This window comes from Carya illinoinensis, chromosome 11 (assembly GCF_018687715.1).
Source record: "Carya illinoinensis cultivar Pawnee chromosome 11, C.illinoinensisPawnee_v1, whole genome shotgun sequence".
Taxonomy (NCBI): Eukaryota; Viridiplantae; Streptophyta; class Magnoliopsida; order Fagales; family Juglandaceae; genus Carya; species Carya illinoinensis.
Window position 1 is genome coordinate 17,575,743 of NC_056762.1, and position 24,303 is coordinate 17,600,045.

At 37.2% G+C, this 24,303-nt stretch overlaps 1 pseudogene; it reads right to left on the reverse strand.

Annotated features, from left to right (window-relative positions):
- Positions 1 to 4,604: 4,604 nt before the first annotated feature.
- The window catches only part of LOC122282272, a 51,872-nt pseudogene continuing 32,173 nt past the window's right edge, over positions 4,605 to 24,303 (reverse strand).

Sequence of the window (24,303 nt, forward strand, 5' to 3'; positions counted from 1 at the left end):
CTTCCTATGTCCAAGAGTGGCCACGGTGATCACTTCCGCAAGCCTAATGCCTCCACCCACTCAACCACCAAACAACCTTCACGGTTCCCTCTTCACTACCCAACCAACACATAACCGTACCAACCCACTGCTAAACCACCGCAGCTCCTCCACTGCTGCCCAGTTGCTCAACCTCAAAGCCCACCGCAGTACATGCATGCCACCCCAGCTCTGCCATTCTCCTCTCAGTAAGCCCGCACTAAGCCTTCCTCCACTGTCTCTTTCTCCGTTCTTTCTCTCTCAGTTTGCTCCCTCTCTCTCTCTAGATGACCAACTCAGTCGCGTGCTACTCCTTCCACTAGGGTACATATGCCGTTAGCCAAGCCGCCATCGTTTTCCACCCAAGCCCTCCATCGTTGGTGAGCAGAAGCATTTCATTTCTTTCTTGTAGTTTTCCATGATGAGGGTTTTATTTTGATATTTCTTTAAAACCTTTAGTGTACACAAAGGGTAGATCTTAGGTGTTAAATTCCTTTGATGCCCTTTTGTTTTGATAGGTTTTGCCGAATATTTGTTTTGAACGGTGTTTGATGGGTTTCGTGTTCTACCTATTGGCCTTTTTGTTAAATGCACTGTGTTTTAAATCGGTTTGGGTTGAGTTTTTATAATTCAAAAACTGTAAGAATATATATATTTTTTTAACTGATTGTCTTTTATAAGTTTGATGTTTAAAGCATGTTCGTGTATTTTTAGAAATGGTGTTAGCAACTCTTAACAGATTTTGCTTTATTATTAAGAAATTAGTGTATTATTTTATTTTGGGGAGGGGATTAGTATTTTTGATTAAGTAAATAATTTCTTTAGTCTGAATTCAATTAAGTGGAGATTGAGTAATTTAGAAAGTGATGGTATTTTTGGGTTAAGAGAAAATTTAGGTCTTTGAATAATGTAAAATAGGTGATTTGAATATTGCAGGTGCGAGTATAAGTTACGTGTTCAATTGGAGATTTATTCAAGTTATATGATTTGCTATAGGTGACGATTGATTATTCATTTGGCACTATTGTGAGAAATTTCTGAAAGACTAATAAGTTCAAGTAAGCGGGATTCCTATGCTAGACTTTGGATAAAAATAAAATGAAATGAAGGTGATTTATGAAAATGTGCATTATATGATATGAAAAGAATTATGAAAACAATCTCAGTTACTTGTTCAGCATCATTCATGTACTCTGATGAAAGAGAAAGCATTTTTGTATTACTGGTATAGACATGAGCTTATTTTTCTGGCATTCAGTTTTCTAAACTGTGCAAAAGAGAGCGAATATGAAATTTTGTGCATAAATTATGTTTTTGTGATTTGATTATGTTATGTTTCAAAAATGTTCTGTACTCTAATATAATATGATGTGCTTTCTGAAAACTTTTGGCATGACATTCTGAATTTGGATATGGTTTGTATATGGTGATCTGCTTGACCTACCATGGGTGCTAATAGTGGCTTCTGTTTGGGTTGGTACCAACTGTTTTATTTCTAGTGCACCCACTTTGGAAACAAACTAGTTTTTCTGGTGGTCTTTCCTGTGTGCACACTCGGGGCTTCGAGAATAAATAAAGAGAAGATTCACATTCTGTTTTTGCTTGATTAGCTACCAGGGTTTGCACAACCCTACCACGGGGGTTAAACATGGCCTCTGATGTGACATGATGCTCTGGACCTGTCTATGATATTTTTTATAACATGTGTTTGATTCTACATTTTGACCATATAAATATTTTGTTCAGCATTCTAAAATCTATAAATGCTCATATTTACACACTGGTATATGTTCTCTACTTACTGAGTTGTTAATAACTCACCCCTTATATCCACAATATTTTTCAGATGATTTTGGAATAGTTCAGCTAAGGATCAGGATTATGGAGCATGGGTGAGATGATTATTAAACAGAGTGGATTACTCATAGAATATTTATGAGGACTGACAGATTTTATTAAGAGATTTTGTTATATTCTCTTGATGAAATGTGAGTAACTCTAAGTTACATTAAGAGAGTATATAAATATCTTGATGAAATGTGAATTTTAAGTTACAGGAAGTAACTCTGACCGCTGCGAGACCGGGACGTTACATCCTTTGTTCAAATAAGATGGCAAGGTTATAATATAAATAGACCTTGATCAACTATAGCATATGTTGTTGGGTCATATGGACACTCGTAGTCAGAAGTTAGTGTGTCATACAAGTGGACAGGAATGTTGGCGATAAAGCTGTGGTCATTGTAGTCAGCAAACTCCATATTTGGAAGTCCAAAATTCTTATTTAGGAAATCACCTTGTAGCCAACAAATCGTTAGGTTGTCATACCCCGTTTTTACGTGTATTTTCACTGAAAGAGTATTTTAATTTAATTAAAATATTAGTTCTTTTATTTTAAATTATTGTATTTTAATTGGATTTATTTAATTGTGATATTTGTTTTGTAGAGCTTTCTTAATATTAATTATTGTTTTGAGTTTATATTGCTGTGTAATTTATTTTAGTTTGTTTTAGGATTTAAAATTTAGTTGTTATTTTTTACTACTTATTTATTATATTTTATCTTGATGTGATGTTTAAATTATTTTAGTCATTTTATAGCTTTTAAAATTATTTTCGTTGGATCAGTTTCTGAACTCCAGAGGTGAAGATTGTACCTCATTTCTTTTCCTCATATTTTCTTTTTCTCTTTTTCTTTTTCTCTTTTCTTTTTCTTTCTCTTTTCTTTATTTTTTCTTTCTTTATTTTTTCTTTTTTTTTCTCCCCGGTTTTCCTCCCGTGTGCGACACTCTCACTCTCCATTTCTGTCCGTTTCTTCCACCACCCAGATCACCGCCTTCCAGGCGCCATGACCTACACTGCCCCCACCGATGGACTCCCCTTTGGCCGGCCCACCTCCCCATCAAATTTCACCTCCATCCGAGCCACCGTTAGCCGCCACGAGCTCCTCCAAGCCGCACAGTTTTTGGGCCATTTTGCTGCCGTCGTTCCATCTCCGACCATCATTTCTTCACCACATCATCACCTACCTCTTTCCATCCTAAACCACCTATTTCCAGCTCCGATCTATTGCCGGAGCAGCCCCAACGAGCTCATCTTTGTTTTGCCATTTTTTCGCTTCCACTGCCATTTCCTTCGCCACCCACGGCCCATTCTCAGTTCCACTAGTTTCATAAACACCTCTAGGTCATTCCCTATCAATCCCAAGTCTTGGTTTGTCCCCATTCAAAAGTGGGTATTTTACAACCCATGGCCACAGTGTTTTTACACTGTTACGTTGCTTTTTCTTCCCCGTTTGCAGCTTCTTGATCCTTCAAAAATTATTATTTAGCACTGTAAGTATTTTTCAAACTCTATATTATTGCTTTTACAATAAATTCATTGACTGGTTGGTTATTCTGGACTTAGTTTGAGAAGTCGGGGGTCGGATGGATTTGAGAACAGAGTTGTTTGTTTATTGTGGATGTTGTGATTTTTTGGATAAATTGTCTTGAGGTGTGCATGCTCCATGTTTAAAAAGGAAAAAAATTGGATTTTACGCATAATGGCATACATGTACATGTGTTGAATTATGAAAACTGGGTTTTCATGCGTAAATGGGTTTTTGGGTGCGTGTGTATCACGACCCCAAGCCGAGATGGGGCATTATCTCGGTGAAGCTCCTCTGGTCACTTGGGAGCGCAATATACTGAGTGGCATTCTCTGGGTTGTTGCTGGGCGACAACGAGAGCGGGCGGGATGATAACGCTCTCGTTCCAACTCCGTGGCCCCTCTGCTGGCAGGGATTAGAGGATGCTTGGCTACGTACACGTAGGGCCAGAACTGGGCATCGCTCGTTACGAAGTCACATGCATGGTCGTTACCTGTGGAGTGACGATGGGAGCTAGGGTGTGCGGATGACCCCTAGGGGAGGTTATGGTGAATTCGGATAATTGGATATTGAATTGAATTTGGATTTGGGCCAAATGTAACTTTTGGTGTGAGTTGGAAAGGAATTGTCTTTGGGGCCAAATAGGACTTTTGGCGTGCATGCAAAAATGTGAATTTATGGGATATGTGCATTTGACATTGTTTCATGCATATTGTTGAGTTTAATATATTTTTATCTTGTAGTGTTTGGATCATTACTTACTTGCGGCATCATTTTGGTACCATAGATTTTGATGCAGATGTTGAGGAGGAGGAGGAGGCTGAGCTCGAGGAGGCGGCTCCTCCAGGGTTTTGATTTGAAGTTGTTTATGTTAAAAAAATATCTCTACTAGTTTTTATGTCTTGTATTATGGTTTTGAAACAATATTTGAGACTTGTAATATTTTATTATGTGTGATTTAAATGGGTTTGTATTTAAAAAAAAAATTCTGGTACTTAGTTATAAGACTTTTATTATCCGCTGCGTGATTTTATTGTACACTTGTTGCATGTACACACACTTGGCACTTGGCGATGGGATGTGTGATCCGGGTTGTCATCATCCCGACGTCTCGATTTCCACTTGTCCGTACGTGGGAGTTGGGGGCGTCACACAGGTTTTCATTGAATGGTGGAAAAGTCGAGTCACTTGGTGATATCAAGTTTCATTAGCAAGATTATAAGTCTCTAATGTAGCTCAGATTGACAGCCTGTGGTTTCATGCTTGATATTGCAATGGAAATTGGCTCAAAAGATTGATGATATGCGATATGGCACTTGGATTGAACAAAAAATTGTCAATTGCAGTTTCCTTTGGACTTACATGTATCTCATGAAGGGTCTTGTACTTGGCAAGCAAAGGTTTATTATTTATATTGCTACTTATATCTTTTCCTATCAAAAAAAGTGTAACACCTGGGTAAAGAGCCAAGCTATTTTCAATTTTTTTTTTTTTATTTATATGTGTGAAAAGCCCATTTGAGTTTTCAAATATCTTTTTTTTTCTTTTCAAGTATGGGCTTAAAAGTCTTTGCTTTTGTGGTTTATGATTTTCTTTGGATTAGATATTTAAGTTAAAAATCTTTTATGGGCCGAGATAATTTTTTTTTTTTAATAAGTTAGTTTATTTTTTTAGAGGTTGAGTTGAGACTCCAAACTCAGGTAAAAGCCCATTTATTAATTTCTTACGCTACCCAAAATGTTAGCCCAAATATTTACAATGGGCCCTACTCGATCACCCAAAGGCCCAAACCTTTCACCAAAACCCAATCCCATGTGAACCATCTTCCAAACTCCACACTATGCACGTCTCTCATGCATGTCCACCTTCCTTTTGGTTCTCATCTAGGGCTTTCTATTACCTCTATAAATACCCATATTTTCTCTTCTACGAATAGAATTGGTCATAGGCAAAGTGAATCGTGATAGCCCATTGGCAAACCTTGTACCCTAGTCCAGCCTTTGCTTCCACGTTGCTACTATTGCAACCGTTTCAACACAACCACCGTAGCTCCTCCCTAGAATCACCACGCCTAGGCACCGAAAGCCCACGTGAAATGTAGCCACCCTCAAATCCACCACGTTGTTTCCATCCCTTTCCCAAATGGCCAACCTCAATTTCACGTCACCACTTGTGCCCAACCACCTTTGCATCATGGGAAAATCACCGCACATCCCTTCCTCCATGTAACAGCCACCATCCCAACAAACCAAGCATGCACATTCCTAAGCTACCACAGCACACTACTGCTGCTACCTCTTCAAAATTGAGCACTTTGTTTCCCTACCATGAACCATGGTTGTCCCACCTAACCACTTAAATCAATCCTTTGCACTGCCCAGTACCCAACCTCAAGTTGCCCAGCTCGCAGGTGTTTCTACCACAACCCCCCGCTCTTTTCCACACTCGAAACAAAGTTTTGTTCACCTCTTAAGCCAGTTGTAGCCTCCATTCCACTGCCCAAACCGCAACATCCCTACACAACCACCGTGACCCAGTTGTGAACCCACTTGTGGAGCCACCGAAAACCTTAGATGAGTGTGCCTTGTTGCACCATGCCGAAACATGGGTGGTATTTTCCCCACTATAAGGCATTGCAACAACCTCCACTGAGAACTCCATCACGTTGAGACCCCACAAAAAAAACCACCACCAAAAACTGCCCTCCACCCCATACCATCGCACACCTCCTCTCAATCGCGTGGTGAGCTTCCTCCCCTCCCACATCGTGCCCTCTCTCTCTCTCTCTCTCTCTCTCTCTCTCTCTGATCAACCACACAGCACCACCCTCATCTCCACTGCTTTGCGGCTGTCTTCACAGTAAGCCTCCCTCGCACGACCCTGGGTCATGTGACTGTATATTTTCCATGCAAACAAAACAAAACATTGGTTATAATGTTTTCATAGAGTTCCTTACATAGAGATGCAAGGAAGATTGGTTTTTGGTAAAATTACAATTTTGAGCTCTAATTTTGAAAGCAAAACATGAGGATTTTTAAGGTTATTTTTCAATCACTCAATGGGTTGGTTTTTATGTTGAGCCTAAGTCTTTTTCTTTTTTCTTTTTTTCTTTTTTTTTTTTTGTAGAAACTTATTGGATTTATTTTAGTGGGCTTGTCTACTTAGTGTGTTATGTTAAGTTATTTTGAAGTAAAATGTTTTTTGGTTGACTTCGAGTTCTATTTCAACAACATTTCATTTTTTTTAAACGGGTTGGGTTTTGATTTTTTTGTGGATAAGTGGGAATTGGGTCAAGTAAATGTTAAGTGAACATCAATGATGTTGGGAAGTGATGATATTTTAGGGTTAAGAGAATTTTTAGGTTTTTAAGTAATTAAAATAGTTATTTCAGGTGTAAATACGAGGTAACTGTTCATTTGGAGATTTATTCAAGTTACATGAATTTTTTCTGTAGGTGACAATTGATTTTTGTTCAGTATTATTGTGGAGAATTTTTGGAAAGCTAAGAAGTTCAGTTAAGCAAGGTTTCTATGCTAGACTTTCCATAAAAGAAATGAACTGAGGTTGATTTTGGAAAAATATGCATGTTTTGTTATGAAAATAATTTTGAAATAACCTCAATTATTTGTTCTGCATTACTCATACAATTATGTATATGAATAAAGTATTTTCTGGCATGACTAGTGTAGACATGAGCTATTTTGGCATTTTGTTTTTGAACTGTGCAAAAGAGAGCAAATATGAAACTTGGTGCTTAAATTATATTTTTGTAATTTGATTCTGTTATGTCCTAAAGATATTCTCGACTCTGATATGATATGATGTGATTTTTGAAAACCTCTTGCATGACATTCTATTTCTATTTCTATTCCATTATGACCTTACCACGGGTGTAAAACTATGGCCTCTGTTCGGGTTAGTACCAACTTTTCTATCTTCGGTGCACCCACTTTGGAAGCAAAGTGGTTTTCTGCATGGTCTTTCATGTATGCACACTGGAGGCTCCGAGAGTAATAAGGGAAAGATTCACATTTTGTTTCTGCTCGGTTGGCCACCAAGATTTGCACAACCCTACCACCGGGCTTAAACATAGAATTCCGTTCTGATGTGATGTTTCAGTTATGTTGTGCCAAAGGAACTTTGAATAAGAATATTTTCTAAAACTTTTTTGCCCTGATATTTTTGATAACATATTCTAATTTTGCATTCTAAAAGTAAACTTATTTTTGTTTTGCATTCAGAACTCTGTAAATGCTCATATTTGCACACTGGTATATGTTATCTATTTACTAAGTTGTTGATAACTCACCCCTTTATCTTCATAATAGTTTTTAGATATTTTTTATAGTTCAGCTCGAGAATAGGAGTAGGAAGTATTGAAAAAGTTCAATGCTCATATATGAATAGGTGCTAAAGGTACAAGTATTTTTGGAGGATCATGTTTTGTAAGTTTACGTTTGGCGGTTATTTTGATACATCGAATTATGGGTCGTTTGAGTCTTTGTGGAGCTGTTACTCTATTTTTTAGGGTTTTGGTTTGCATTTATATAAAGGAACATGGATATTTGGGTTAAGCAAATGAATTAATATTTTATGGAGTTTTTTTTTTTTTTTTTTAGATTTTATAGTTGTGATATTGGAGTTGATATTCAGTAATAAGAGCTAACTCTTTGGACTTCCGAGACCGGGGCGTTATAGAAAATCCAGAAGTTCGGGAGGGAACTGATTGTAGTTGATCAATTTCAATGTAATGGCATGGAGCACATGGTGACTATTGGCCAAAGCCATCCTCTAAGTGAAGAAGAAGCTCATGTTCCTATTTGGGTTGAACTTATGGAGGTTGACTCCAAGGGTACTATTTTGAGATGCTACAATCGAACTCTCTATAGTTTACATCAGATCCCAGTGATGCAAAAGAATGATCAAAGCTCATTTTTGAGCTCCCTATATCATGACGATTAGGAACATTAGCAGTCAAGGGTTTCTTGGAATCTAGCTTGGGTTCTGAAACAATTTCCTTTCAATCACCTTCATGGTTTCTGGTACCTAGGTCCAGACCATAGAAGTTACTATCAGAAAATTGGTCAGTGCCATTGGCAACATCATTTTGGTTCATGTGGATTGAACTATGCAGGCCAAAACCTCTAGAAGTATCCTTTGAAGGAACATCTAAATGCTCTATGCCACCAAAAGAAGCTTTCAAATCATTTTCCTTGATGTTCAAACAGATTCATAATGACTTGATCAGTATACAAAACTTTCTCAATTTGTGTTTGATTTAATATCTTGCTTCTGGTTTGTGTACAATTTGATATGCTAGAGGTGGGAATATTTCTAAGGTTTAAATGAAATCACAAATTTGATTTCATTGATTTGCTCAATTTCTAAGGTTTGTGTACAATTTGATTTGCTCCCTTGCTGCATAGGTCCTTAAAGCAAAGTATTATCCCACCTCGAGTTTCCTCTCAGTCAAGAAGAGAGTCTCAAATTCCTATGTATGAAAAAGCTTCCTTGCAGCCAAACATGTTCTTGAAGAAGGCCTGCTGTGGAGAGTAGGCAACGGTAAACATATTAGGATTTGGACTGATAAGTGGGTGCCAAGGCCATCCTCCTATATGATACAATCCCCTGTGAGTATACTAGATAAGGAGGCTTCAGTTGACCAACTAATCAACCCTCAGACCATGCAGTGGAACCTTGGCCTAATCCACTCAATTTTTTCAGAAGAGGAGGCAAACCTAATCTGTAAAATGCCTATAAGCCCCTGCAGAAGCCGAGATATCCTATCTTGGAGGTGCTCAAGTAATGGTAAGTTTTCTGTAAAAAGTGCCTACCACCTGCAGAGCTCTATAAGGGAGAATGGTAAAGGGCAACCCTCCAATAGCAACATGGTTTCTAAGGTATGGGAAAGGTTGTGGAGCATCGGGGTTCCTAATGGTACCAAATCTTTCCTATGGAGAGCAGCTAAGGAATCTCTTCCTACTAATCTCAACCTGCTAAAGAGGAAGGTAGTGACATCTCCCTTATGCCCCATCTGTCTCTCTGAGGAGGAAACAGTTTCCCATGCTCTTTGGTCATGTAAGTCAGCTCAGGACGTGTGGTATTTGGGTTCGAGACAGTTGTAGAAGATGAGTAGCACTGCTGAGTCCTTCAAAGAGCTTCTGGAGTCTATGCTTGAGAAACTTCCCTCAGAAGTTTTGTGTGAGATGGCAGTTACAATCAAGCTCCTGTGGTATCGAAGAAACAACCTAGTGTTTGAGGATATATTCTCTTCACCTGCAAATCTCTCTAAAAGGATCCAAGCAGAACTGTCTATTATTAGATTAGGAGGCGAGCAAGGTGCTGTTAAGCAACCAAGGCAGGTCCTGAGTCCACAGTCGTGGACACCTCCCCCTCTAGGAATGCTCAAAGCAAACTGGGATGCTGCTAATGATAAGATCAACTCAAGGGTGGGAATTGGGGTAGTCATTAAAGACTCCAAAGGTCTGACGATAGCTACTCTGTGGGCATGCATAGCCATGCACCCGGATCCCATTCTGGGAGAGGCAGCGGCTGCTCTTCGAGCAACATCTCTCTGTGCTGAACTGGGTCTAGCTCACATTGTTTTGGAAGGTGATTCACTGGGGGTAGTAAAGGCTGTGTAGGAGGCAGAAGAAAGGTGGTCTTCAGTTGGCCTTATGGCCAGGGACATAAGGCTTATCCTCTCCAAGTTCAGAAGCTGGTCTATTAGACATGTACCAAGGAGAGGCAATGGCGTTGCTCATGGTCTGGCCAAGCACGCTCTGTCTCATCCAAGTGAATGTATTTTACTGGGGGACTATCCCCCATGTATTCAAAACTTATTTCCTTGAATGAAAGCAGGCGCTTCCTTTCAAAAAAAAAAAAAATGAAATCACAAATAGAGTGGCATTAAAAATGGCAGCTGTGGTGAAACTGAATAGAAATTTGAAATTACCCAAGTACCTCTGATTATGCACGTTAATGTTGAAAAAAAGCTATTAGCATGGATTAGAAACCAATATAAAATACTAAAAATATTAACACAACAATTTGGTTACAAAAGTAAACCCTTTGAATAACTCCTCAAAGGTAAAACCCTAAGGGACAACCAAACCCAGGAAAGCTAATTTTATTGATTGAGAGTATTACAAGTAAACCGTTTACAAAACCTTTGTAACTAGACACATTTATCAATGACATGCGACCTGCTTATCTTCTACTGTAGTAGGTAGCCAGAACATCTATCACTCTCCAATCTTTATCTTTCCTATTGGAACCTCTAGTGGTTGAACGCGAACACGGCAACTCCCCCTTAGAGTATGCTCTCCTCAAGATCTTCAAGCTTTCAATGCTTGTGAATATGTGTTGTTCAAGTGTTCAACTCAGACCCTTAGCTGACTTCTCTATAAATAGGCAATGCTGTGATTGATTTGGAGGACTCTGCTGACAGGTTTATCTAGAATCTCAGTTAGATATAGTGCTAACAATTTGTGAACATCTCGGACTGGATCACTTATTCTTGATTGCATCGAGTTCAAATAAGCTTTAGTTTATTCAATAAAGCTTGCGTCTTTATCTCTTCAACTGACTCTTAGACTCAAAACATACATAGGACTCTTGTAGACTTTTTATCTTATAATTTAAGCAAATTTTGATAATACTTACAATTTGAACACTTATTCTTATTGGATAACTTCTATTCAAATACTCATCCTTATTGGATTCAATCCTAGAGTCCTGTTAAAAATTACATTCATCCATAATTCAAATTAAAATAGAGACTCATCTAATCCTAGCCATACATAAATTACATTTACAATCTCCCCCTTTGGCTAATTGATGACAAAAACATATATTGGATGAATATGATTTAAGCCTGCAAAAACACCTAACCAAACCACCAGAAAAGATCTCATCATATAGATAGTTATACTTCATATAAAAATAAATTTCATTATAGGAAAAATGTTTGAAGTATCACAATGAGTCTTAACGTAACCACACACATATCAGTTTAATGTAGCAAGTGAAAGCAAAATACAAAAATCAAATCATTGTTCAAAATACAAACCAACCTGAAATAAAGCTAAAAAAACTTTTCAAGAAAAGATTTAAAAAGGTGGTGGTGGTGGTTCTATCCACACTACCCTGCTGCTCCCTTCGCGAACAGATTCATCCCATCTCCCCCTATGTGTTGTCAGCATCAATTAGAATCTGATTTTTCTTCTTCTTTAGGTGGATTTACTGCCTTCAAAATCTGATCCAATCCAAAACAACATGTTGCAACCTATCATTCACCTTCTCTAACTCGTCCTGCTGGTCCGCTAGCATTTGTTCTATTTTTCGCATTTTGTCTTCCCACGTATCCACAAAAGAACCAAATTTTGACTGAAAAATCTGAAGTTGTTCAAGCACTTCAGTGGATTGTCCTGGGGCAGGATGGAAAGATGTGGATGCATCAGCGTGGCTTCTTTTCTTTCCACTAACCATAGCTTCTAACTTGGTGACCATTTGAGATGAGATCTTCCTATACATCTTTACTGTGGCTTCTGTGCTCCTTAAATGAACTTTAGCAATTCTGGCCAACTTCGTGATGAGACCTCCAAAGGGCAGATTTTCCTTATCTGTTATGTCAGTCTTGGCCTTGGAGATAACATCAATAATATGGGAGGAAATATCTATAGGTACACCTTTAACTAGAGCATACATAAACTGGGCTTTTTCAATTGTCAACTCGGTATACCTAATGATGGGCCAAAGGTTTGTCAATACAATTTTGGCAAGGAACCTATATTCAGGGAGCATTGCCTTCATAGAGTCTATGAGCCTTTGGGGGCCATGCTAGTGCGTTCAGCCCAGCAAACAAATCTTTCATTTGGGCTTTTGATGGGGTCCCCATACCCTTGTATGCAAAACCTGGGTTTTCCACACTAGGGATTTCATAGAACTCTCTAATAATCTCGAGAGTTATGATCATGTCAACACCCCGAACAGTGGATGTAATGAAATTATTGTCCACACTAAGTACAGAGTTGGCATAAAATTCCCTCCCAAATTCAATATAGGGTGCAGGGGCTCCCTCAGTAATTTTCTCCCATCCTCTGTCAACAAATATGTGAGCAATGAATTCAAAAGTAGGGTCATTTAATATCATTTAGAGTTATCTCTCATTCTCCAAGAACATTCCTCTTGGAGAACATAGTCTTGTAGGCTATCTTTGCTTCCTCACTGACAAACTTTGAAGGTTTTGATCCTTTGGTATAAGACTTTGATGTACTCCTCACTCCTTTAGAGAGGACAGATACTCTATCTGCCACCTTGGATTTTAGAGGAGAGTTCTTTGGAGTTCTCACATGAGGGTCAGATTCTCCCTCACTAGAAGAATTTATTGGAGTCACTTTGTAATCGAACTTCACTTTCTTTGCAACTGACTTGTATCTCATCTGAAAAAAAAAAAAAACAAAAAAATCCCTTTTAAGCATGATAAATGCACAATGTAACAAAGTAACTAGATTCACTTTTCTCCCAAAATGTTAACATAATAGAGCCAAGAACGTAAAGATAATCACAAAAAATAAAAAAAATCCAATCACACACGTGTTTCTAGAAAATTATCCAGAAAGCACATACATGTTTAGCAATTTTTACTAGATGAGGAAAATATCTAAACCTAAGCACAGGACCATCATAGCACAGGGTGGAAGATAATGACATTGAGAAAATAACCAAACAGACTCATGCAAACTTTGGTTGTCACCTTTTACAACAAGAAACCATCAAGAATTCTTTTCAAAGCATTATTTAACCCCTTCAAAAGATTTTCAAGTCCTAAGCCAATTAGGTTTCTGAAACTTCAAAGATTACAGAGATCTTTAAGGAATCGGAGACTGAGAAAACCCTAAAAAGAGTCCTAAAACAACGAAAACTCAAGAAATGCATTTAGAAGAGAAGACTTACCTTGATTTTGTGTAGATGATAAGCACAAATTCCTTGAGATGCACGAACTTAATATGAAGTTTTTCTCTCTAAAAGTGTGTCAAAGAAGACAAGCAGAGTGAATGGAAGAGAGAATCAAGGCTCAAAGGTGATTAAGGGTGATTGACGTGCAGTTAATACTGCAGAGCAACTTTTTCACTTCCCGCCCAAAGCCTAGAACGTGCTATGCACACAGGCCCCCCTTTTTTTCAACACGTAGAGCTTGCATTAGAGGTAACCCCCCACTCCAATTTCAGTTACTCATCCTCTTTTTCTTTGTTTTCAAATTTTTTAGAAAGAAAATAATTTTAAAGAAGTAGAAAAGTAAAAGTACCATGTATTTTTCACAAAGCTTGGGCCTTTTTGAGTAATTTCCTTGTCCAAGCTTTGTTACACTCAACACTTTTCCACTTATTTAGGAGAAGTATTCCTTATTGGTCAGTCTTCACAATTGAGCATTTTTCTTAATAGATGACCTACCAAGAATTCGTGTGTGAGAGAGGAAAAAAATCTTTCCAAAATATTTTTATTAATTTTTCCTTTTCTTTTCTGTACTCCCCTTTTCTTTTATAATTTTTTTAGTTTTGCTCCAATAAGGGTGAACTTTCCTTGAAAGTTAAACTTTATGCTAGGGCCTAGATACCCAAAAAAGCAACTCTCTCTAAGCACAAAGCCATATTCACTCCATATGTCTATTTTGTATTGCTCATCTTTTTCCACAATAGAGGCAACAATTTTTTCTACAAGGACTTTTAGAGCTTAAATCCATGTATGAGTGTTCATCTTTTTCCACAATAACTTTTGATCACTCAATTTTTTCTATAAAGGTCGACCTTAATGCATGGCAAGAGGAGACATTTTTCAATTTAGTACTAGGTTCAATTAGTTTTACTCAATTCAAGGCATAAACTCCCCCTTTCTTTGTGCATTGTATGAGTATATGCATGTTGTCACCAAATTGTTAGGAGGTCAGATTTAAACTCGTCACAGTGCAAAAGAATAGAATCATTGTGTGGTCTTTCTTAAGAGTTATGCATCAAAAGTGAAAACACACAGCAAACAAGATCTACCTCGATCCTAGCAAAACGAATTGATTGAGTCACAAAGCTCAAAGACCCAGTATCTCATAAAGCTTGTACCTTGCAAAATGATAACAACATGAAGTTTTTGAAGAAACAAGCAAAACAAACACTTTTATTATTATTATTATTATTATTATTATTATTATTATTATTATTATTATTATAAAATAAAAAAAATAGGGCATGTCACACACACCAATAGCCTTCCTTAGAAATTCAAATCTTAGACTATCTAGATGTTTAGTGAACAAATCGGCCAGCTGGTGTTCGGTATCAACTTGGTTTAGAGACACTACCTTGTTTCAACCAAGTCTCTTATGAAGTGATGTCTTATATCTATGTGCTTGGTTCTTGAGTGTTGCATAGGGTTCTTCAAGATACTAATTGCACTTGAATTGTCACAGTAGATAGTCATAGTATCTTGAGAGAACCCATAGTCTTCAAGCATCTTTTTCATCCAAAGAAGCTGAGTGCAACAACTATCAACCGCAGTGTATTCGACATCAACAGTGGACAAGGAGATGGAGTTTTGCTTCTTGCTCATCCATGCTACTAGATTGTTACCGACATAAAACAACCACACGTGGTGCTTTTTTTGTCGTTAGTATTACCAGCCTAGTCAAAATCGGAATAGCCAACCGGTCTCAGATTTGAATCTTTTGAATACCATATACCATAGTCAACAATAGCACTTAGGTATTTCAAGATTCTTTTTACTGCTGTGATGTGTGATTCTTTAGGATTAGCCTAAAATCGTGCACTAATACATACACTAAAAGCAATGTCAGATCTACTAGCAGTGATGTAAAGAAGACTTCCTATCATGCTTCTATACAGAGTAGGATCAATGCTCTTACTTGTAAAATCTGAACATATTTTAATTGACGTTCTCATCAGAGTGTAAGCATGTGTCTTCCCTTCCATGTCAAGTCTCTTAACAAGATCTTTAACATATTTAGATTGCGAATAAAAATCCCTTCTTCAATTTGTTTAATTTGAATCCCAATGAAGAAATTTAATTCTCCAATCATACTCATTTCAAACTCATTTTTCATTTCTTCGGAAAATTCATGTGAGAGTTTGTCAAGAGTGGAACCGAACACAATGTCATCTACATAAATTTGAGCAATAAGTAGATATTTGCATACCATTCTTATAAAAAAGTGTTCGGTTAGCTTGACCTCTTACAAAGTCATTTTCAAGCAAGTATTTCGTTAGTCTCTCATACCATGCTTGAGGTTCTTGGTTCAATCTATAAAGAGCTTTCTTCAACATGAAAACATCGTCAGGAAATAAGTGATTAGTAAATCTCTTTGGTTCTTCTACATATACTTCTTCATTGAGTATGCCATTTAAAAAATCACTTTTAACATCCATTTGATAAAGCTTAAAATTTAAATGGCTTGCAATTGCTAGCAATATGTGAACAGATTCCAAACAAGCTATTGGTGCAAAGATCTCGTCAAAGTCAATTCCTTCTACTTGGGTGTATCCTTGTGCTATCAGTTTGGCCTTGTTTCCAACAATGGTTCGATGTTCGTTTGACTTGTTTTTGAAAATCTATTTTGTTCCAATGATGTTGTGTTCCTCTAGTCTTGGAACTAGCTCCCATACTTGATTTCGAATGAACTGGTGCAATTCCTCATGAATGGTGTTGACCCAGCTTTCATCTTATAAGGTTTTTTCTACCTTTTTAGGTTCAACCTGAGACAAATAGCAAACATATGAGACTTGATTTAAAACACATTTTCTTAATCTCATACTTTCATCCAATTCTCCAAGAATGTTCTCCTTTGGATGATTGTGGCCGATCCTTATAAAGTGCTCTTTTTCTTGGTGTGAAACTGAGCTTCGTGTTGTAGGTTCCACTGGATCTATGTCCTCTTGATCGATTGAGTTTTCTTCAGCCTTCCCGATAAGGTTGTCAAGTTCCTTCTTGGTCATCTCCTTAGAGTTGTCATCCACAACTACATTGACTGACTCCATCATTCTCTTAGTTCGTAGATTGTAAACTTTGTAAGCTTTTCTATCTAATGAATATCCAAGAAATATTCCTCCATCACTCTTGCTATTGAATTTGTGGGCATTCTCTCTATCTCTCAAAATGTAGCAAGTACTCCCAAACACCTTAAAGTACTTTATCGTGGGTTTCTTTCCATTTCATAACTCATAGGGTGTGAGTTTGGTCCCTGGATGAAAGACTACATGGTTCAAGATGTGTCCAGCAATGTTGACAGCTTCTCCCTAGAAGTATAACGCCAACTTTTTGCTACTCAGCATGGTGCGAGCCATCTCTTGTATTACCCACAATTCCGTTTTGTTGTGGAGTGATTGGGCTGAGGACTCTTGATGTATTCCATATTCATCACAAAAGAAGAGAAATTAGTATTTTGCAAATCCTCTACCATAATCACTATGAATACAAGAGATAGAGGAATTATTCTCTGTTTGTGGTCATCAGAACAGTTTCTTCACAAGGTCGAAGGTTTCTATTTTGTCTCTCAATAGGATGATCCATGTGTATCTTGAGTAGTCATCCACGATGAACAATATATACTTCTTTTCGCCAAGACTCTCATTATGAGTAGGATCCATCAAATCCATGTGTAACAGCTCAAGTGGTCTTGAGGTCAACATATCAACTATCTTCTCGTGTTGTGCCTTGGTCTGCTTTCCTTCCTGACAGGCTCCATGACTCACTCAAAAATGAGTAGCACTAAAGCTATCCCAAGTGCAGGAGGATGTCGTGTAATAATTAGGAATAAATTCCTAGATCGTCTCCTCAGGGAAAGTTACTTCAAAATCAAACTCGTTGAAAAAGGTGAAAAACTTCACAAAGAGAAAATAAAATGATGGTATGTGCAATGGATGGAAAAGGGTACTAGTCATGGACTAGATTCATGTTTTTAGATTTTGATTGTCGGATTGGAATGTAAAGGACTAATAAATTAAACTCAAAAATTAATAAAACTAAATTAAGAATTAAACTAAATTAGGAAGTAATTGATAAAATATGCACTAAAAATTGAAAAGCCCCAAAATCAATGTTCTAGGGTTCATCATTATATTCAAATCACAAATTATCAAATTAAACCACCGTAATTGTAATCACTATTAAAATGAAAGCTTAACGGAATGATAAAAATAAATAACATGAATTAAATGAATAACAAATAAATTACTCAAACGTCTAAATCAAAATTCTTTAAAATAATTCAAAAACTCAAAACTGAAATGAAATAGCAAGTAGGGAATTGAAAAGATCAAGCCAGTTGAATGGAGATGAAGATTCGAAGCGGTGGAGGAGGCTGAGCTGCAGTGGCAATTGGACCCCTCAAGGAGTTCTTCAATCTGCTGCAGTGTGAGTGAATGATCCAGTGGAAATTGTGTAGCTGCGTGAATGATCGATTGAATGAATTCTCACCTCCGAATCTGAACAAAAATCAAAGAAAAAATGAATTCTAAGTGTTTCTCTACTCAAAACTGAGTTTTCCAGCCCAAGAGTCGTCCTAAGATGTAAAAAAAACATATATATACTCTGACGGCGGAATAAACCCTGATCTGTAAAAATGCGATATTCGCTCGAGCGGAGTGTCGAGCGAACATCGAGCGTTCGACTCTGCCTGAATTCGCTCGAGCGGCCAAATGCCTCCGCTGCGATCTCTTTTCCCACAACTCGCTCGAGCCCACTGTCGAGTGGAAGTCGAGCGTTTGAATCTGCCTGACTTCGCTCGAGGGCCAGAAGCCGCCGCTCGAGCGATATGTACCATAAACCATATTAATCAACAGTTGATAAAATTAGAGCAGAAATTCATGCTTTTAATCAATTAAAATCACAACTTTGATTTATTCATTTTTCCATATAAAACCAATGATAAAGTAATGAAAGAATTAATATATATTGGTTCCAAAAGCATTAAAAATGCAAAATAATTCAGCTCAATCACTCCACACACCATCTTCTTGTTTTTCAAAATTTTGCATAGTCCACTTACAACTTCATTCGTAGAGATCTTTTGCATGTCCTTATAGTTGATATGGCCTAGACAGTAGTGCCATAACTCAATTTCATCCAGCTCTACTTTGTAACAATGCATTGTGTTCATAGGAGAGACTCCATAGCACTTGTTAGCAGTTCTGGTGCCCTTCAAGATCCATTTTTCAGCACTATTGTAGACTTTGCATTCATCTTTTGATAACTGCACAAAAAGATGATCATCACAAAACTAACTAATACTTAACAAATTGGCCTTGCGGCCATTAACAAAAAGAACATTATGAAGAGTAGGTAAACTAGAAACATCTACACTTCCCTTTCCTTCCACTGTTGTTGTACTTCCATCACCGAAAGTTATGGATCCTCCATTGGTGGACTCAATCTTCTTAAACAACTCTTTTTCTTCTGACATATGTCTAGAACAAGCACTGTCCAAATACCACGTGCTAATGTCCATAGCTTTGAGTGTTGTGTGTGCTACTAGATGTACAGCCTTTTCTTTGACTATCCACTTGGTCTTGATATTCATATTATTCATATTTTTAGGAAAACACAATTCGGATAGTTCACTAAGTTTGTTACCTAAGGTGTTTATTTGATTGCTCAATTTGTCCACCTTAATTTCTAGGTTCGTATCATTGCTTGAGAACTTATTTATATTTCCCTTTTCTTTCTCTTTTCTAAGTCTAAAGCAATTTTTCCTAGTGTGTCCAATTATTCCACAAAAATGACAAGTAGGGACAAACATACATTTGGACTTACCTGGATAAGTCATTGTTCACTTGCCTTTGCTCACAGGTTTCTTTGGGACATTTTCTACATTACTTCCTTTTACAAAGGTGATACCTTTGGATGTAGAGGCAGCAAATACTTTATGATGTGAATCTTTGGAAGTATTGTATCCCAACCTTGTGCGATCAGAACTGTCTCTTTGAACTTTTAGTAGTTTATTGAGTTTTTGAGTGAGATTTTTTTCTTTGCACGTAGCCTTGTTACTTCTAGTTCGGTCAATTTCAGTACCTCCACCAAATTGTTCTTCTCATTCTCATGGTGGTTAGGTTTTTGTACAGTTTTTTATTTACCTTTTGGATTTTCACAGACTCTTCACATAAGTCCTCATATGCTTCCTGCACACTTAATTTATGATCAACAACTTCTGTGACAACATCAGAATCAGTATCACAACTGAAATTTTCCCAAGTACCTCTGTAAAACCACAAAATTATTTACCAATTTCCTTGAACAAATTGGTTAGATTTCAATATTATGATTATTAAACGAATAAAATACTTAAAGAAAATAATCAAATTTGCAAGACACAACGATTGGTTATGAAAGGAAACCGTTTAAATAACTCTTTAAAGGTAAAACCCTACGGGGTAGCCAAATCCAGGAAAGTTAATCTTATTGTTTAAAAATCAATTATAAGTAATTATCAATTACAAAACTTTTGTAACTTGACTCTCTTAATTATCCAAACAAATGACCCATTTGTCTTCTACCACAGTAGCAGCCAGAACCTCTGGCGATCTGCAAACTATTCACTTCCCTCCTAGAACTCCAATGGCTGAAATCTAATCAATGATCCTTTACACTTGAAGCATGATCACACATAATGAGATATCACATATATGAAAATTCACTAAGGAATTTTCTCACCAAAATATGCACTAGAAAGTGCTCTAAAAAATATGTAGATCTGAATCTTTACTGATACTAACAATAGGATCTCTTAGATAAACAATCTGGAAAGAGTTTCACTTGAAGTAGGATTCTGCTAATGGATAGAATATGTCACGAGAACATCTCCTGACAAACTGTTGACATTTCGCGATAACACTTTTTTGCAGTGACTGATCTCTGTTTAGCTTTCATTTTGGATAGATATAGATCCTCTTGGACTCGATTTTTACCTCAATGACTTATCTAAACAACCTCTAAGATTCTTAGATAAACTCAATATTGTTTAGAGATAAATCAATAATTATTTTACATTCTTTCAACCAGCAAATCAAGATCTCGTGAAGAAAATCTTAATATAGTAATGAGAAGAAATGACATAGAACATTCTTTGAAATTAGTCTCAATAATAATCAAAGGTTAGACGTAATGTAAACCTACAAAAATAGTGTTCTAGTCATCATCAATAACCATGTTCAGTACTTAGTTCTCCCCCTTCATATTCTGCTGCTTCCCCTAAAGTATATAATTATCCCCATTTTTATTTTCAACAAATCCATTAAACTCCGACTTACTCAAACTCCCCCTAAATTTCACAATATCAAAATATTCCAATTTGCTCTTCCAATACTCCCCCTTTTTGTCACTAAACTGACAAGACACAAAATAGAATAAATATCACTTATGTGTGCCAAGATGAAGACACTAAGAAAGACATGATGAACAACTCCCATGTGCCTCAACTTTTCGTGGATTAAATGCACATGATGTATGAGCATGAATGTATGTCAAACAATGAGCAAATGATTGAGACAACTTGGTTGAGACAAAAAATCAAACACTTGGTATGCACTGGGATAAAACTGAATTGTATAATCACATAACCCACCAAAAATTGTCCTCAATACATACATAAAATCAAACCATATGAGCATATATTTCAGATTTTAAGATATTCTAGCCCCAACATCCAAACAACAATCAAAATCCCAATCTCCATATATGTAGGTGCTGAACCCTAGAATTGGAAGGAAAGAGATGTATTTGAATAAAATCGAAGTCTTATCATGATGGATTAGTGTACCAAACCGCTCAGAACCAAGGCCTTAACAAGTGATGCAAAAAAAATGTAATGGCTATGGCTTGCTGTTGAGATTAGCGAGAGGCTCTGTCTTGAGAAGATTTTGGAGAGGAGAATATGGGTGATCGAATATGTCATTCCCGTGGGTGAGTCTTCCTAGAGTGCAGCTTAAAACTCTTAAGTGGCCCACTTACTAGGCACGGGCCTTCCTCTCTTATGCTTAAAGTCCCTACCGAGACTTACTTCAAGAATCCCATTGGGACTTATGCCACTCATTTCGGAACCAAGTGACAGATTTAAGACTCATATCAAATACTGACCAAAAAACTTTATATTTATATTTTTGTATTTATTTTATAAACGAAGATGGAAATAAAATACCACATAATATTTCAAGGATGCGGGAAAAAAAAATTCCAAAATTCTTTTTTTTTTAAATAAATATGAATATTGAATAATGTGACAAGTAACATGCTTCACATTATCTCAGTTCAACCATAGTGGATTTCACATAAAAAAAAAAATGATCATAAACACACTCTTAGTTGCAACAGTCTCTTTGGATGTTCACTCCTCATAGAAAAATCAATGTCAAAGTTTATGTGAGTGTGTGAGTGAGTACACTTATACTATAGCAGTTATTATTCTTATTCTTCAATATATTTATGTTACTATTATCCATGAGTATTTAGGTAAGAGATTGTCACTTACCTAAAAAGTCAAACTTTATGCTAGGGCCTAGCTACATGAGCATCTCCCCTAAACACTAGTTTGCACAACCCCTTTTTTATGTCCATTTTGTTGCTCATCTTTTTCCACAATGATTAGAGCAACGATTCTTTCTATAAGGACTTAAGGATATAGATCCGTGTATGGTGTTAGTCTTTTTTCACAATGATTTAACACAGACTTTTTCTATATGGATCAACTCTTTGTGTTTGGTAAGGGGAAAACTCTTTATTAATGTACGTTCAACTAGTATTAGTCAATTTAAGGCATGGACTCCCTCTATGGTGAGCATCTCTTTTAAACAATGTAAACTTTAATTATAATATGCATATATATAAGTTTCTTGCAGTGCTTTGTAAATGAACTTTGCCAAGATGACCCATAGGATTAGTATGCACAAAGTAGAAAGATGCATAGGTTCAAGAATTTATTAAGTGAGAATACAAGTACTCAAATTTTGATATATCAAGCATGCAATTTCCTTAAAGAAAAGTTTTGAACCAAACCAGAAAAAAAAAATCATATTATATTTTTCTTATTTAAAATTAAAAAACAGAAACATAAAAGTAAAACAGAAAAATAAAATGCATGTCCTAGACTAATGCAATAATATAACGAATGCAAGAACATGCAAGTAGTCCTATTAATTAATGTGACTTGGCATCTAAGACTTGTCTACATATAAATATTGAATACATTTTTTTGGATAAAAGTCTCTCTCTAAGGAGAGTTCCAGTCCTCATTTCGAAGGGTTCAAAGTAAAGCTTGATGGAAGAAATAGAAGATCGGTGGAGTAATCCGAGGCTTACGGAGGAAGAATACGAAGTCATTGAGTTCCCTCAGGGATGTGAAGAAGAAATAGATTGCAAGGGAGAGAGAAGTCTTATTGGAAAGATATGTTCAGACCGAGTGGTTGTAAAGGAAGTTATAGCAAGTGCAATGGGGAAAATATGGAGAATAAGTAAACGAGCTGTGTTCCAAGAGGTTGGGAAAAATGTCTTTTTTATTATGTTCGCCAATCTCGCTGATAGACAAAGGATTCTGGTCGGAAAACCATGGCTCTTTGCTGTCATGTTATTTTTTATTTTGCCTTATGATGGGAACTTACAACTAGGGAAAATGCATGCTGATAAAGAAGCATTCTGGCTACAGATCCATAACTTACTATTAGGATTTATGATGGAAGAATAGGGAAAGCGCATAGGAGCATCTGTAGGGAATGTGTTAGACATAGATACAAATGAGGATGAAATAGGATGGGGCAAATGCCTAAGGGTGAAGGTTGAAATGAATCTACAGAAACCCATAGCCAGAGGGAGAACTATAATGGTGAATGGAAAAAAGGTTTGGCTTAGTTTCAAGTATGAGAAGCTTCCTAAAATATGCCTTAGCTGCGGGTGAATTTTACATGGTGAAAATGGCTGCCTGAAGGTAGTGGGAGGCAACCAAGACTCCATCTCCCAGTTTGGTTCATGGCTACAAGCAAAGGATAGTTACAAACGGTGCCCAGCCTTTATTCCCTCAAATGGCAACTCAAACGGAAGGGAGGATGGACGGCAGGATCCTACAAAGGAAGTTAAACGTAGCGAAATAGAGGGATCTATCAGAAGTACTGCAAGCTGGAGACAAACAAAGGATCTAGGCCAGGAGCAAAACACAGAGGAGTTGACGGCAGTGAGAACTATGGCCTCAGAGGAAGGAGGGCATCTGCGAATGCGTGGCAAAGGAATTTGTAGAGAGATGGAGGAAAAATTGTTGTAGGGGTCGAGGTTGATGGGACACAGTATGGGGCGACTCAAAGAGTAGGTAAGAACCTACACAGTGAAGGCAACATGCATGAGGACGATGTACAAGTAGGGCGGTAAACAATTGAAAGACCGAGGGCCTTGACTGTAATAGGCTTGACAGAAGAGGCCTTGGACAAGCCCAATGGAAATAACAGGCCCATTAACCAAACACAAGAAAGGATACATGGTGAAGGGGAAAGGCCTGCGCGGGAAACAACTGTGTTCAACAGCCAGCTTATAGTAAGTGATCAAATAGAAGGAGTTAAAAGTTCAAACCAAAGGAGTCGTAGATGGAAATGTCAAGCAAGAGGCCAAGGATCAACTTCAGTGGAGGGAGGACTGCGACTAGGAATCAAGAGGCTAGTAGTGACTAATGAGGAGATCCATGATGCACCATTGAAAAAGAGAAGAGGTAAGAACTCTGGTCTTAGAAGCAATGCGATCATCACTACTGAATCGGTGGGGCTGGTGCCATGAAAATACTAAATTGGAACTGTCGGGGGCTTGGGAACCCCAAAATAGTTCGTAGCCTTTGTTTTCAAATAAAGGAAAAAGCTCCCGAATTGGTTTTCCTGATGGAAACC